The sequence below is a fragment of the Oncorhynchus tshawytscha genome, linkage group LG18 (assembly GCF_018296145.1).
Source record: "Oncorhynchus tshawytscha isolate Ot180627B linkage group LG18, Otsh_v2.0, whole genome shotgun sequence".
NCBI lineage: Eukaryota > Metazoa > Chordata > Actinopteri > Salmoniformes > Salmonidae > Oncorhynchus > Oncorhynchus tshawytscha.
Window position 1 is genome coordinate 28,600,611 of NC_056446.1, and position 15,335 is coordinate 28,615,945.

A 15,335-nucleotide genomic window follows, 5' to 3' on the forward strand; every position below is an offset into this window, starting at 1 on the left:
ACTCACATACAGGCCTCACTCGCACGTTTGATGAATGTTTTAAAAGACAAAAACGACATTTCAGATCTACGAAATATCCAAATAATATTTGCAACTAAATTATATCGTGAATGAGTAATCACGAGAAGCAAAAACGAATGAGTGGTCTTATAATGGTGGCGACTTGTGTATGGCATAAATCTCACAACAACAATAACAGCATCAAGACGCATTTGGGAAATACAAGTAGACTAGGATAGTCTATTCTATTGTAATTCGGCATTGAACTAATTAAATTTGTCAATTGAAATCCATCGTTCATGATTATCAATCAATAATCATCACTACTATTGATGATTAATCACTGATTATTTCAACAGGATTTGAGCAGTTATTTTGAGTTAAATCGAGTCTGAAGCCAACATACGTTTTTTTTGTTAATTAAAATTCCGTGTCTGACAATAGATCTTATATGACTGTGATGTGGTTTAGATTATCATGTTGAATTGAACACCTATTGTGAGTGGAGTGAGAAATGAGATGGCTTGAGCCTTTACCCTTTCTGCACATTGCAACCTGTAACTATTGACAGATCAATGGATCTAAATCACTCTATTCCTTATTTATTTGAGATGCAATTCAATACCAGTTAAAATTGCTTAGAATGTAACAACATGCATGTCAAATATTTATATTTACACAATGAGTATGGTCAGTTGTTCCTCCAAGTGTGCTACTGATCAGATTTGGTTTCAAACAAACATAAAAATGTGTTGCTAGTAAGCTATCCTCTTACAAACATTTTGACCCTGGTTTCCACACAAACAATTTGAAAGATCCATTTCCTAAATACTTTGAAAATGTTTTAGACAAGTATAGAACATTCCCCATTCCATACAGTTATTGTAATCCTAACACACCATGGTGGATAGTTCCCAGTATGATTTTATTTGACAATTTAAAATACACAAAATGTTGCACCAGGCAACAGATACATATACCAAACCTGTTGAGGTTACATAAACAAAAAGTCAAGACTTATTTTCATTGTTGTCAAGTGTCATGGGCACTCTGTGTCATGGGCACTCTGTGTCATACATTCAATCATAGACAGAGTTCAATGTTATATATACAGTTGAAGTCGGAAGTTTACATACACTTAGGTTGGAGTGATTAAAACTCGTTTTTCAACCACTCCACAAATTTCTTGTTAAGAAACTATAGTTTTGGCAAGTCGGTTAGGACATCTACTTTGTACATGACACAAGTCACTTTTCCAACAATTGTTTACAGACAGATTATTTCACTTATAATTCACTGTATCACAATTCCAGTGAGTCAGAAGTTTACATACACGAAGTTGACTGTGCTTATAAACAGCTTGGAAAATACCTGAAAATTATGTCATGGCTTTAGAAGCTTCTGATAGGCTAATTGACATCATTTGAGTCAATTGGAGGTGTACTTGTGGATGTATTTCAAGGCCTACCTTCAAACTCAGTGCCTCTTTGCTTGACATCATGGGAAAATAAAAACAAATCAGCTAAATTGTGGACCTCCACAAGTCTGGTTCATCCTTGGGAGAAATTTCCAAACGCCTGAAGGTACCACGTTCATCTGTACAAACAATAGTATGCAAGTATAAATACCATGGGGCCACGCAGCCGTTATACCACACAGGAAGGAGACGCGTTCTGTCTCCTAGAGATTAACGTACTTTGGTGCGAAAGGTGCAAATCAATCCCAGAACAACAGCAAAGGACCTTGTGAAGATGCTGGAGGAAACAGGTACAAAAGTATCTATATCCACAGTACAACGAGTCCTATATCGACATAACCTGAAAGGCCGCTCAACAAGGAAGAAGCCACTGCTCCAAAACCTCCATAAAAAAAGCCAGACTACGGTTTGCAACTGCACATGGGGACAAAGATTGTACTTTTTGGAGAAATGTCCTCTGGTCTGATGAAACAAAAATAGAACTGTTTGGCCACAATGACCATCGTTATATTTGGAGGAAAAAGGGGGAGGCTTGCAAGCCGAAGAACACCATCCCAACCATTAAGCACAGGGGTGGCAGCATCATGTTGTGGGCGTGCTTTGCTGCAGGAGGGGCTGGAGCACTTCACAAAATAGATAGCTGCATGAGGAAGGAAAATGATGCGGATATATTCAAGCAACATATCTAGACATCAGTCAGGAAGTTAATGCTTGGATCTTCAAATGGACAATGACCCCAAGCATATTTCCAAAGTTGTGGCAAAATGGGTATACAAAGTCAAGGTATTGGAGTGGTCATCACAAAGCCCTGACCTCAACCCTATAGAACATTTGTGGGTAGAACTGAAAAAGCGTGTGCGAGCAAGGAGGGCTACAAACCTGACTCAGTTACACCAGCTCTGTCAGGAGAAATGGGCCAAAATTAATCAAATTTATGGTGGGAATCTTGTGGAAGGCTACCTGAAACGTTTGACCCAAGTTAAACAATTTAAAGGCAATGCTACCAAATACTAATTGAGTGTATGTAAACTTCTAACCCACTAGGTATGTGATGAATGAAATAAAAGCTGAAATAAATCATTCTCTCTACTATTATTCTGACATTTCACATTCTTAAAATAAAGTGGTGATCCTAACTGACCTAAGACAGGGAATTTTTACTAGGATTAAATGTCAGGAATTGCAAAAAACACAATTTAAATGTATTTGGCTGAGGTGTATGTAAACTTAAGACTTCAACTGTACACACACACACACACACACACACACACACACACACACACACACACACACACACAGTACCAGTCAAAAGTTTGGACACACCTACTCATTCAAGGTTTTTTACATTTATTTTCACTATTTTCTACATTGTAGAATAATAGTGAAGACATCAAAACTAAGAAATAACACATACGGAATCATGTAGTAACAAAAAAAAATGTGTTAAACAATTAAAAATATATTTTAGATTCTTCAAAGTAGCCACCCTTTGCCTTGATGACAGCTTTGCACACTCTTGAAATTCTCTCAACCAACTTCATGAGGAATGCTTTTCCAGCAGTCTTGAAGGAGTTCTCACATATGCGGAGTACTTGTTGGCTGCTTTTCCTTTACTCTGTGGTCCAACTCATCCCAAACCATCTCAATTGGGTTGAGGTCAGATGATTGTGGAGGCCAGGTCATCTGATGCAGCACTCCATCACTCTCCTTCTTGGTCAAATAGCCCTTACACACCCCGGATGTTTGTTTTGGGTCATTGTTCTTTTGGGGAAAAAATGATAGTCCCACTAAGCGCAAACCAGATGGGATGACGTATCACTGCAGAATGCTGTGGTAGCCATGCTGGTTAAGTGTGCCTTGAATAAATCACAGGCAGTGTCACCAGCAAAGCCCCTCCACACCATCACACCTCCTCCTCCATGCTTCACACATGCGGAGATCATCCGTTCACTCTGCGTCTCAAAAGACACAGCGGTTTGAACCAAAAATCTCGAATTTGGATTCATCAGACCAAAAGACAGATTTCCACTGGTCTAATGTCCATTGCTCGTGTTTCTTGACCCAAGCAAGTCTTTTCTTCTTATTGGTGTTCTTTAGTAGTGGTTTCTTTGCAGTAATTCAACCATGAAGACAGGATTCACGCAGTCTCCTCTGAACAGTTGATGTTGAGATGTGTCTGTTACTTGAACTCTGCAAACCATTTATTTGGGCTGCCATTTCTGAGGCTGGTAACTCTAATGAACTTATCCTCTGCAGCAGAGGTAACTCTGGGTCTTCCTTTCCTGTGGCAGTCCTCGTGAGAGCCAGTTTCATCAAAGCGCTTGATGATTTTTGCAAATGCACTTTAAGAAACGTTCAAAGTTCTAGACATTTTCCGTATTGACTGACCTTCATGTCTTAAATTAATGATGGACTGTCGTTTCTCTGCTTATTTGAGCTGTTCTTGCCATAATATGGACTCGGTCTTTTACCAAATAGGACTATCTTCTGTATACCACCCCTACCTTGTCACAACACAACTGATTGGCTCAAATGCATTAAGAAGGAAATACATTTCACAAATTCACTTTTAAGGCACACCTGTTAATTGAAATACATTCTATGTAACTACCTCATGAAGCTGGTTGAGAATGCCAGGAGTTTGCAAAGCTTTCATCAAGGCAAAGGGTGGCTATTTGAAGAATCTCAAATATAAAATATATTTTGATTCGTTTAACACTTTTGGTTACTACATTATTCCATATGTTTTATTTAATAGTTTTGATGTCTTCACTATTATTCCACAATGTAGAAAATAGTAAAAGATAAAGAAAAACCCTGGAATGAGTAGGATTTCTAAAACGTTTGACCGGTAGTTTACGTCTAAAAACCGTGCTTTGACTTCTTAAAATTACTTCAGAGAAAATAGAGAATCACCTACATCTAACACAGAGGGTTTATAAATATACCACAATTACTTTGTTACATGTTTCAGAGAAGAGGTTATTCCCTTATCCCATAATCATACTGCACAGAAAATTGCTTACACCTGACACCTAAGGCCTAAAAAGTCTTTCTTCCATTACTTCTTAAAGTGTTTCACAGAAAACAGGTTACTCCCTATCCCATACACATAAGGGCTGATTGTGATATAGGACGTTGTGATGAAGAACTCCACCTCGGTCCAAAAGGGGAAGTCGTAGGGACTGAAGGATCCATTCCACCTGGAACACCCCCATGGCAGCCAGGATGCCCACTGTGTTCCTTTCGATCCCCAGGTAGAGACCTTCTTCCTGGGAGGCTGCTCCACTGGCGCCCCTGCTGCACTCAGCGCTGGCACCACCACCCTCCTCTGAACCAGCAGCACCTGGTGCACCAACATTTTAGTCATTCAGTAAAACTTCTATACATAATGAGTTATAATACGGTAGGTATGTTCAACTAATGTTGTTGACAATGCGTCTGTCAACTGGACAACCCTAAGCAAACAAGTGGTCACAGACAGAGCATTGCTACTATCCACATATCTAGAATCCGATCACTCCACCCTCAAAAATAACCTTATTAACTATTAGAGGGATGTGGTTAGGGGCAACCTCTACCGACTCCAAGGTGGTTACAGACCTTTACAATGAGACAGCTGGTGACAATGACGATGAATAGAGGCAGCAGGTTGCAGAGCAAGATGAAAATATACCTGAAGACACCGTTAATGGTCGGGCAGTTCTCCTTGGGCCACTGGATGAAGTCTGGAGGGCAGCCTCCGTCTTGCGTATAGTTATCCATATGACCATCTACGTTCATGAGATAGGTAGGAGCTCCCAGGAACATGGCTAGCATCACACACAGCCCACTCACAGCCCAGGCCAACCAGATGTTGTCTGGTACCAGAAGATGCTGATGAGGAATGTGAAGAGGATGCTGCCGATTTCACGAACACCTACATTCCAAACAAATAGATCAATACATTATCACATTATACAATTATCTCAGCTGCTGTCAACTTGTTTCTGACAGGAATGATTTATAAGTACATTTGTACGTAAATTCCACCTGACCACAAACTCATATAACCCTCCACACTGTAACACAACAAAAAGCACTGTCAAAAGCCTACCACTGAGTCAGAAAAGCAATTTCGAGATCCAGGGTGACAGTACTTGTAGGTTTTGGGAAGGCAGTAGCACTTTAGCCATCCACTGCTACATATACTGCACTCTACTTTACTCTCACCATGAGGAACTTGAGCGTCCGGCAGGACAAGGGTGTGAGGACAGACACAGAACATGATGACGTTGTAGATGTTTACGACAAGGAGCTCTTACAGGTTGGAGGCAGCGAGGCTCAGGAGAAACACCTCAAAGGTTTTCAGATGGGAGATCTGGTTCTTTATTAAAGACAGGATCAGGACTACATTACCCATAATGCCCAAGATGGTGATCTGTTGGAAACTTGGCCAATGTGCTTGTAAGAACCCCTTGCCTTGGCAAGCCAGAAGAAGATGGACTGCCTCTCGAGCCTGGTGCCTCTGCAGGTTTTTCCTTGCCACTGTCGCCTCTGCTTGCTTGTTGGGAATCTATAGGCTCAGATTATTTGCAAAAATAAATATACACATGAAATTTGATTGATTGAAGAATCATTGTTCTGTCCTTCTCCACACACCAATACACTTCTTGTGCGTGTGTGTGTGTGAGCTTATAGTTGATCTGTTCTCCATTTCTTTCTACTTTTCCGCCTCAGTGACCTCAAGCTCTGTTGTCATGCCTTCAAAGGCATCTGAACCCAGACCGCTGATTGGTTGAGCTCATTAGGTGACAAGGAAGCAGAGGATGCTGGAAAAGCGGAGGCCTGGGACTAGGAGTCTCTTAAATTGCACCTTGGAGCTTCGTTTGGACAGCCTCAACTTTCAACATTTATACCACTGCATGGCACAAATAAATTAGCTGGCATAATTAAATTGGGTTGTTGCGGAAGGAGGTAGAGGTTGATTTCTACCCATTGAACTCAACTCACACAATCTTCCTCTGAGTTATTACTTCCATTGCAAACATGTGTCACCTAAAATCACATGGAAGCAAAAAATCAGTACCTCTAAGAATTTAATTTAATTCAATTCTGACGATCATAATATGGGTTTAATTCAGACATGTAAAAGTGCCTAAACAAAACCTCTCCTCCCACTTAGAATTACTCCGAAGTCAGACAAGTTCCATATAAGGCCCTTCCTGTAAGGACAACAAATAGAAAATGGGTTAAGTTTCTAGGTTGTCAGCGGTTACACAGTGTAGATTAATAGAGAGATTAACAGGAAATGGAGCGAGAGCATAAAATGTAGGTACAATTATAATTAGTACAGCATACAGGTATTTGGTGCATGTAAAACACACCTATTTCAAAATCAAAAAGTTCACTCATCCTTTCACACTCTTCCGCGTTCCTCTCATCAATCTTTCAATCCCTCAGACTCTCACCCTTTCTATCTCACCATCTCTTTATTCTTTCCTTTAATACCTCATGCTCACTCCCTCAAGTCTTCACTCCCTGTCCTAATTCTCATTCCCTTACTTTCACTCTCTTACTGTAATACTCTCTCCATCTTTCACTCCTCTAACCCCTCACCCTCTCTATCTCATCTCTTCACCCCCTCTCTCATTTCTCTTGTTTGTAAGGAAGCCTTCATGAAGCAAGACACACTCAGCAAAATAGGACAGTGAGTAAAGATGTGGGGATTGATTCTCAGTGGATAGTACAGAGTGCGGAAATCTGTAATAACACAATATCACTACACTGGTGGATTGTGAGGGAGGAGTGTAAAATCGTGATGAAAAGCTTTTGCCAATTTCAGCAGGCAGTCTATGATTCACAGGTAGACAGTGTTATTTCACGGCACATCTCTTTTCCTCCATCAGCACTGACAAGTCTGTCTTTAACACTTACCCGGTCTCATTTGAGATCTGCAAAGGGGAGTGAACGAGAGCAGAAGGGAAGGGTCAATTTACTAGAACGAGATTGAGATGCAGTCAGACCAGAGAGAGAGAAAAAGAGAGAAAGAGAGAGAGAGAGAGAGAGAGAGAGAGAGAGAGAGAGAGAGTGCCTAGTGGTTATGAGTGTGGACAAGGGACAAGGAGAAGAAACAATTTGTGGATTGAGATGCATACAGAGAGTGAGTGAGTGCCTGGTGGTGAGGACAGGAGATGATGGGAGGAATGCCTGCTGTATTTCTGTATTTTGAAAGTTATAAACTGTGTCTTGAATACTTGATTTCTGTCATGCAAAGCATTTTGGGACTATATCAACAATGGACTAATACCAAACAAATACCAAAAGATAGTTTTTTGGTGGAGTTTTCCTTTAAGTGGCCTTAAAGTGTAACTGAGGAAAAGAAGACAAGGAAAGGAAACCACTTTAGACTACTGAGATGCATCCCCAGCAATCCAGAATGGTAAGTGAGTGTCTGCTGGTGCGTGAGTGAAGAGATAAAATGTCCTCAGCCCTGCTGTTCTAACACCATAGCACATTAGATCATGTCCCATCTTGTCTGTTTGTTCCAACAGTCTCCAAACGAGGTCTCCAGCTACCACCACACAGCCTTGTTTAAACCCGTTACTTCTCCTCTACTCTCTTACAAACAGACCCACTTCCCTCCTGCATCAGCTTTTAATCATCAATTGTATTATGTGTCTACTGTGGAAACCATGTCAAAATGGAATAGAAATGTTTACCCTGAAATGGACAATAACGCTTTGGAACATTGAATTCCCCCTTCGTCCTCCAAGTGTGTGCTTTTATTTTATCTGAATAAAACTGGTTGCTTCCAAGGGGCTTTTAATGCCTTCAAATACAGTACCTCAAACAAGAATCATAAAGACGAGTCATTCGTTGCGTAATAGAGACTACTATGCTATGCTTCTTGTGCCCTCGCTGTTGGCCATTTGCCATTATCTTTTTTGACCTAAACAGGACAAAATGGCCACTTGACTGACCGCCACATATAGTAAGTGTTCTAACAGTAGCACGCCAGACTGCATGGGCCAAAAAATTGAACATGCTCCAGTGGCTTTACCTAATGCTGCTGTTAGAACTGAATGTTTTAATAGAGATATGATATGGCTTCATACAAATTCTACAAAGGACTTTGGTTAGCTTTTTACAGTGCCTTCAGAGAGTATGAAACCCCTTGACTTTTCCCACATTTAGTTGCGTTACAAAGTGGGATTAAAATGGATTTAATTGTCAGTTTTTTTTGTCAACAATCTACACAAAATACTCTGTCAAAGTGGAAGAAAAAGTGTTACATTTGCAAAATGTATGAAAAACACAACATATCATAAAACATAACATAATATATCTTGATTAGATAAGTATTCACTCCATCAATATGTTAGAATCACCTTTGGCAGAGATTACAGCTGTGAGTCTTTCTGGGTAAGAAATTACATTTCAAAAATACTAGAGACCATATTGTAGAAAAAAGCTTTGTAGGAAATGTTATTATTACGTTGCTGTTTTTCTGTTGATACTTACCAATGTTTTTATTTCTACAGATTTAAATGTTTACTCATGTAAATCTCATGTTTACTCGGAGAGGCAAGACTCAAAGAGTTTTCCACACCTGGATTGTGCAACATTTGCCCATGATTCTTTTAAAATGTCTTCAAGCTCTGTCAAATTGGTTGATGATCATTGCTAGACAACCATTTGCAGGTCTTGATATAGATTTTCAAGAAAAACTATAACTCTGCCACTCAGGAACATTTACTGTCTTCATGCTAAGCAACTCCAGTGTAGATTTAGCCTTGCGTTTTAGATTTTGCCTGTGCTTAGGTTCAGTTAGTTTATTTATTTTTTATCCTGAAAAGCTCCCCAGTCCTTGATGATTACAAGCATACCTATAACATGATGCAGCCACCACTATGCTTGAAAATATTGAGAGAGGTACTCAGTATTGTGTTGTATTGGATTTGCCCCAAACATAACACTTTGTATTCAGGCCAAAACGTGAATTGCTTTGCCACCTTTTTTTCAGTATTACTTCAGTGCCTTGTTGCAAACAGGATGCATGTTTTGGAATATTTTTATTCTGTAAAGGCTTCCTTCTTTTCACTCTGTCAATTATGTTAGTATTGTGGAGTAACTAAAATGTTGTTGATCGATCCTCAGTTTTCTCCTATCACAGCAATTAAATTCAGTAACTGATTTAAAGTCACAATTGGCCTCATGGTGAAATCCCTGAGCTGTTTCCTTCCTTTCCAGCAACAGAGTTAGGAAGGACACCTGTATCTTTTTAGTGACTGGGTGTATTGATACACATCCAAAGTATAGTTAATAATTTCACCATGCTCAAAGGGATATTCAATGTCTGCTTTTACATTTGTATCCATCTACCAATAGGTGCCTTTCTTTGCGAGGCATTGCAAAACCTCCCTGGTCTTTGTGTTTGAAATTCACTGCTCAACTGAGGGATCTTACAGATAATTGTATGTTAGTGGTACAGAGATGAGGTAGTCATTGAAAAATCATGCTAAACACTATTATTGCACACAGAGTGAGTCAATGCAACTTATTGTCTGACTTGTTAAGCAAATGTTTACTCCTGAATTTATTTAGGCTTGCCATAACAAAGGGGTTAAATACTTATTGATTCAAGAAATTTCAGATTTACATTTTTTATTAATTTGTCAAATAAAAAATAACTGACATTATGGGGTATTGTGTGTAGGCCAGTGACAAACATCTCAATTTAATCCAATTTAAATTCAGGCTGTAACACAACAACATTTTGTGTGAATGCTTTCTGAAGGCACTGTATGTATAAAGTCATCGTGGAATCGGCCCAAGGTAACTTCCTTGAGGGATACCGTAAACACAATTTTCACCATCAGTTTACGAAGAACAGGCAGCAAACTGATTGGGTGGCTGTTTGAGCCAGGAAAGAGTGCTTTACTATTTTTAGGAAGTGGAATTACTTTAGCTTCCTTCCACGCCTGTGGACATACACACTCCTTTGGGCTTTGGTTAAAGACGTGGCAAATAAGGGTGGCAATACAGTCTGCTACCATTCTCAATAGTTTCCCATCTAGTTGTTGGTAAATCATTGGATTTGATTAATTAATTTGCAATTGCATCTTTGAGAACTACAATTTAGTATCTATTTGAAATATTATGGTTATTTTTCTAAAAACGTATTTGGTTGCAAATGGAACTGGGGCTATGTAAATAATTGTAAGGCTACTCATTTTGAATCCACAGGTGGCACCTTGTGTGACCATAAAAGCCTGTGTGTGATTGGACAAAGTAATATAATTTGGTTGCAAAAGTCACTGGCCTGCCATACAGCATGTAAATATAATTAGTATTGTGACACATAATTGCCATGGTAATTGGAATTACAATGGAATGTTAAGTCAATAAGCATTATGGGTAATTAAATAATTTTCCATCATATGCATTGTGACATTGTTGTTGCTCTGGTTACTAAGATAAAAAATAAAAAAAATGGACAAATAAACAAAAATACAAAACCTAGTGGAATATAAAGTGGCCTATGGCATGTATCCGGACAATGCACTTCTTATGAGCCTTAGATAAAAGTAAATAATTGGAAATGTATCATTTGATTCCCTCAAAAATATGTTGATCTGTTAAGTTTTTTGGTCTCTGAATATGATGCTAATATTCTTAAATCTGGAGCATTTAAAAAAACTCCCATATTTCATGTGGGATCATGGCACTTGCATTTGAAAGAAAAAGTAATGTTTCTAATCAATTTTCCCCCTCTCCAGTGTGGGGCGAGTAATCTACCAGTTTACATTTGTGGCCTATGTTTTTGGCCTAGTGCTTATTTGACTCATTATGAACATTACTTTATTCGTAAGGATTTGATTTCCTGTGTTTTGTATAATATTGCACAACAGTGGAAAACAATTGATCAGCGTTATTTCCTGATAGTTGCTGGTTGAAAATACAATCTACACAGGACCTTCTAATCAGCAGGTTTGGCATGGTTTAAGTTATGGCTTGACTGGTGACATCACAAGGCGGTAAATTAGTTAATAGAGCAATAACAAAAAGAGAGTTCCAAACTTCTCCTTCTCACTCAGACCACCCCAGCTAAATTCTTCCTTGAGAAAAAAATGTTGTTGCTAAAAAGCTATTTTTGAGTATTTTTGATTATTTCAATAGAACACTATTACAATAAGGTACTTATTTGTTACCCAGAAATGATTTGATATTGATATAAAAACAGCTGTATTCAGCCTTTAAAAATTGGGGAAAACAGGGCAGCTACAGAGAAATGGGATATGCAGTTGTTGATATAGGAGTGGAAACCTTTTCCCTACAACACCTGTTTTGCAGAGTCATACAGTCTGGTCATTGAGGTTTTTACCAAAGCATTATGATGCATCCACTATGATGCATTTAAATGACATCACATAATGACATGGAAGCAGATGGAATTGTGGGTAATGTAGACATTCTACATTTTCCAGATTGGCCTACAAAGGCCTACATCATATGCATTGTGACATTGTTGTTGCTCCGGGTAAAGAGGATACCGAAAACACGAAAAAATGGAAAATAAACCAATATGAAAAACACAGCGGAATATAAAGTGACCAGGGGCATGTCACTGTGTAACGGAGACAAGGTCTTCTCGGGTCCAAAAGTTGGTTCGAACAGACCCGAGGACAATCACACCCGGATATGAACGGACCCGATATTTTTTATTAAATGGGGACCCAAACCCGAATGGACCGGAGGACGACCAGATCTAGACCCAACCCGTACCCTAATTGGTCCGTGTCTAGATCAAAACCGATTGGACCAGAGTGACAAAAAAATTGTTTATCAGCCAAGTAGCTCTTCTGATAAACAAATAGGTCTTTATATGTGTGCTAGGTCTTCTAGAAGTCGGTAAATTCCCCTTATTAGAAAATAAATATGCTATAGGCTATGCAGAGCCATGGTCAGGTCCATTCGAGTCCACTCAGGTCTATCAGCTTAGGTTACATAGACCCGATGACAATAAAACAGGACCCGACCCAGACCTGAGGGAAAAGTTTGAGTTTTGGACTCAAACCCAATGGGGTCCGGGTCGGGTCCCGGGTAATTAGATCCCACCAGGACCCGTGAAAAGCTCTACTCCACAGCTTGCTGGAAATGTTGCCAATGTAGCTGCTGAATTGGATCCTTTTCCATAGCTCAACTGGTTAGTATGTTGTCAAGGAGGGCAGTCACCTCTTTTAGTGAGGGAGAGGGCACTGGGTTTGAACTGTGGTACAGACCGTTTACCCCGAGTTGTATTCGGAGAGGGAAGAAGCTAATACTGCTAAGCTAGCACACTGATGTTGATTTCATTCTATAATATAGAATGCACCATAACTCCACTTATTAAATCAAATGCTGCTGGAGAGTAACACATTTAGGCTACAGTCTCACGCTCCTTACTGCTAGGGAAAGAAAGCAATTTCTTGTATTCAGGGAGGTTTGTGCCACTTTGCTGAGTTAAGGGTCACTAATGATTTTTCAATACCCAATCTTGATTTAGGTGATTAGGGTTGGTTAGGGGTGGTTGAAAACCATGGCAACCAATGCATTTCACATTCTCACATTCTGCAACAATAGTTGCTGACTAAGGGCGCGCAACACCAGTTGAATATGGCGGGTGTTGTAAAAATCGGCAAAAAAGCTTAATTAAATTGTTGCCGGCAGCACAGTTACAGTCACCAACGCTCTGGATAACATGAAAACTTATAAACAGCTCTGCTAGGGCGAGTAAAATGGTCAGAGTGAGGAGTTCTCTCGTTAATATCTGGAAATAGCTAGCAAGCTAGTTAACTTTAGCCAGTTAGCTTGGGTGCTTGACTGCCATTGTGAGAAACGCTCTGAATTTACGAACGTCCAGAGCTCACTCTGAGCGCTCTCTGGCACTCCAGATTGAATTTACGAACGCACCCAATATCAAAGGCAATATTAGAGCTAAGTCCAGCCTCTATTTTCCCCAAAAGGATTGTGAAGACAATTGAGTAGGTAGCCGTGCATGAATGAACTAATTGAAATGCTGTTGGGCCATTTACTATGTCGTCTGCAGTGGTAGTCTCCAGATCTCATATACAAAGATGCTCAGATCCGTGGTTATTTAGGCCTGTGGTTCCTCAAATATGCTAAATAATAGAAACATTTGCAGGAGGATAGCCTGTGTTTGAGTGTCTCCACCTGTTAATTTTGTGGTAGCCTTGTCTAAAATGGATGCATGTTCATGAACTCAAGTTTAGGCTATGCTATATAAAAAGTTGCATCCTGAAGGAAGGACTCGTAAAGGCCCAATACCCCCCTATATTGCTGTTGAAAGATTTCCGACCAAGCGCTGGATGCCCCTTTTAAAAGCATCTCCATGTTGTCCTCAAATGTGATCGGACACACACACCTCCTGGGTGATGCTGTTATGTAAAATACGCTACACTGCCAAAGAACGTATATATATTTTTTTTTACATGCGAAGAAAACAGTTCTGAGATGTTTTACCTGCTTTGAAGCCCTGGTCTGCTGAGGATTGGTACTTTTCACAGCCAGTGCAACAGAGTAGCTTAGCTACAGCACTTGGGTTTCTGGCGAGCAGCCTTATTTGTCACTGGTGCGCAACTGAAAACTGCCACACAGTGCAGTTAGGTTGTACAGTGCCATAACGGATAAAGCGACGTGTATCTCTACACTTTAGCCCGCCCCAATCAACGGTATCAACTCGTGTGTGGAAATAGGTCCGTGTTTGAGTTGATGTAGCTAAAACTAGGGAGTACCTTTCGGCGAATAGGATGATGCTTGGAGTTGTTTACTTCTTTCGTCGATTGTTTTTGGGGGGTCCTCGAAAAGAGTGTGGAAAGGCTAGAGGAAGCCACATCTAATTCGGCGACATTGACGTTCGCTGAGACAAGCACTTCAAGTAAAGAGCAGAATCCAGCAGCCCCAGCATCGGACAACTAGCTAGCTAGATAGTTCGTAGTTGTTAGCTATCCACCTCCGTTAAACAACAAGGTGTCCTGGAGAGTATTATACCAAGATTGCAGATTGTTAGCGTGCCAATTAGGACAGGAGTGCCACGGAGACCCATACGGAGACCCATACGGGTGAGTAGCTTGCGTTGCTGCCTCTTTTCTCATGGGTTCGTTCGTGGAGTAGCTAGGTAGCTAGCTAGCTGGATAATGCCACTAAACTAGCCCATACTATTTCGCTGTTCTTCCAGTGATGGCGATTGCGTTTGCTGTGTATGTTTCGAGTCGTGTGTGTGTGTGTGTGTGCATTAACGAGTCAAGTAGCCATGAAAATAGGAAATTGTTTCGGGGAGTGGTACTTGGCTGTGCTGCTAGCCTAAAAGCGTGCGCGATGTATAGTGGTCATCCACTCCAGACCGTGTATGCTACTGCAGTGGTTCCCAACCCCTTTCGGTTACTGTACCACCATCTGAACTTTGCTCTGCTCGGAGTACCCCTGAAGTAACCACTCATGTGCATTTTACCAGTAAGTCTATGGTCTCATGAGTCTACTCAAGTACCCCCTGTGGATAGGCCAAGTACCCCCAGGAGTCCTAGTACCCCTGGTTGGAGACCACTATGCTACTGTGTCACTGCTACTCGTGCTAGCCAAGAAGTGAGCATTCGGAGCAATAGAGTCGATGTTGTGATTCAAAAGCGTGCAATTAGTTTTGAAATCTGGTGTAGTTACCAATAAATTGATGTTTAGCCTTCAATAAATACAACAATTAGGCAATGTTACAGCCTAATATATTATTTTATATGGTGGCAGGTAGACTAGCAGTTAGAGCGTTGGGCCAGTAGACGAAATGTCGCTAGTTCGAATCCCCGATCCGACAAGGTGAAAAATG

General features: G+C 40.3%; 1 protein-coding gene and 1 long non-coding RNA gene across 2 annotated transcripts in view; one reads left to right on the forward strand and one right to left on the reverse strand.

Moving 5' to 3' along the window:
* Positions 1-4,262: 4,262 nt before the first annotated feature.
* Positions 4,263-14,101, reverse strand: LOC112217826. The gene is made up of 3 exons (XR_002948517.2): positions 13,982-14,101; positions 5,154-5,396; positions 4,263-4,823 (listed from the first exon to the last, which is right to left on the reverse strand). It is a non-coding gene; the product is annotated as an uncharacterized LOC112217826 (long non-coding RNA).
* Positions 14,102-14,450: 349 nt separating this feature from the next.
* The window catches only part of LOC112217825 (bromo adjacent homology domain-containing 1 protein), a 34,914-nt gene continuing 34,029 nt past the window's right edge, over positions 14,451-15,335 (forward strand). The window contains exon 1 of the mRNA XM_024378393.2: positions 14,451-14,580. The gene's annotated coding sequence lies outside the window, so the exon portion shown is untranslated. The remainder of the gene's footprint in view (positions 14,581-15,335) is intronic.